The sequence below is a fragment of the Lepus europaeus genome, chromosome 11 (genome assembly GCF_033115175.1).
Source record: "Lepus europaeus isolate LE1 chromosome 11, mLepTim1.pri, whole genome shotgun sequence".
Classification (NCBI taxonomy): domain Eukaryota; kingdom Metazoa; phylum Chordata; class Mammalia; order Lagomorpha; family Leporidae; genus Lepus; species Lepus europaeus.
Genome location: NC_084837.1, coordinates 87,649,122 through 87,651,430, shown reverse-complemented (window position 1 = coordinate 87,651,430; position 2,309 = coordinate 87,649,122).

Sequence of the window (2,309 nt, the reverse complement as noted above, 5' to 3'; positions counted from 1 at the left end):
TAAATCAAGGCACAATGGCTCAATGACTTTTAAGCAGAATGCAAAAGTTAGAAAAAAAATTCAGGGGCTGGTGCTATAGTATAGCAGGTAAAGCCTCTACCTGTGACAATGGCATCCCATACTGGCGCTGGTTCATGTCCTGATTGCTCCACTTCCAATCCAGCTCCCTAATGGCTTGTGAAAGGCAGCGAAAGATGGCCGGAGTGTTTGGGCCATTGCCACCCATGTGAGAAACTCACATGAAACTCCTGGCTTCAGCCTGGCCCAGTCCTGGCCATTGTAGCCATCTGGGGAGTGAACCGGCAGACGGAAGCTCTCCCTTTCTAACTCTGCCTTTCAAATAAATAAATAAGTCTTAAAAACAAACAAACAAAAAAAACTTTCAAAATTAAAATAACAGAAAAAGCAGGGTCAAAGAGTCAAGTACTTCTAAACTGTCTACAGCCCTGAATTGTGATAATATTTAAAAACTTAATATTTCTTACTTGAGGCAATTTTTCTAGTGAGTTACTACTCAGAATGAAAACACTTGTTCAAATGCAATCAAGATCATTTTCTAGTACCTAATGTTTCTTGGAATTCTCCCAAGATCCAACCATGACCAAGGCAACATTTAAGTCTCTACTTGGGAAAATCTCTCAAAGTTACCTTATTTTCAGTTCACTATCCACTTTCTCTTTTTCTAATATAATTTTCCAGAAACTTTAACTCTAAAAATTTTAAATAAAACAGAGATGCTGCCTTTTCCTATGTCTGGTGACACTGCTTTGTATGAAAGTATAGATGCTATTTCTCTAACGCTTCAGCTAACACTCTTTCCAAGAAAAGCACAATTGAACTGCAGGCCTGAAATCAAAGTTAAATTCATACACCAATGCCTTCAATTCAGTATGTACTCAGTGATGCAAAGACCTACACTCCTACTCATCAGAATCAAGTACTCCACAGATGCATCAAAAGCATTCAAAGGAAAAATATAATCTGACAACGTAAGGAATAGTCCCCCTATAACTGTTTATTAGAATGAGAATATATTCCAAATCAGCAACTAAGAAAAAAATCAAGTTACAGAGCATGCATAAAATACAAAGTAGCAATTTACAAATAGATAATAGTAATCTTCATAACCAATATTCTAAAATAATAAGATGGCTACAGAAGAAAACCAAAATACTGACTACAGCAATGCCTTCCGTGCGTCCCACACATCATGAGCACTGCAAAAGACAGAAGGTTAACGACTATGCAAGCCCAGCACCCTGAACAGTGTCACTGCAGTTGACACAACTTTCAGGAAACTGCAGAGTAAGTGCTTGATAGTGTCCACAAGAAAGTAAACCAAGTATTAGTGTGCACATTTCTGAATGACAAACTAGCTGTTCCATTGATTTCAATAATGCAGTGGAAGAAAACTATTTCAGGTCTCTATAATGCCTGAATGCGTTCTATTTAAACTCATGGTACTATCTCTTTTTATATTTTAAAAGAATACATGCCTTTAAGTGGTTTCACTTGAACAGAAATTAACTTCTCACTGTATTTAGACATATTGAAACCAAAGATTTAACTGGACTATCCTCTATATAACACTGAAAAATGCAAATATCAGCATTGTTAAAAATAATTATTCATGCCTGCTGGTGGATATGCTGATAAAACTAAGTTGCATTTCATTTACTGGAAGGGTTTAAGACAAAATTAACTCTTCCAAATGTGATACTACTAGCATTAAACCAGTCATTGCCTGAGCAATAAAACGCCACGTAAGCCCCTGCTGGGAAATCAGATCCGTTCAGTGACGGTTGCTGATCACTACAACAGAGGCACCACAGAGGGGATTCCAGCAGCCTCTCCGGTTCCCAGCCTGCTAAGCAGCACGATGTTTAACTTACGGCCCCAACACCATATCACTACCAAAATCCTAACAATTTTTTATGTTTATTCTTGTCCAGATAAAAGCGTACCCCTTTCTAATGAACTCTGATGTTTACAAAAATTAAAAAACAAAATTTCAAAACTACATAAACCGATTAAGGCATTTTAGAAGTTGACTTCCAGAATAATGGAAAACTTTCAAGCTCTCAAACTCCTGCTATGTCTATTGGGCAATTCTTAGGTCTGTGGAAATACGCACTGTACTGAGAGAAGAGTGTTTTACTTATTAAGCTGCTCTGTGGCAAAATGACGTAGCTCATTTCTAGGTTCTTCTTAGTTTGATTTCATCAAGACCAGTAGGTCTGAGTTTCAAGTGATCAAGTGTATTATGTCCTACAGTGTGACAAGTTTCCATGATGAAAAGTAAACAATAA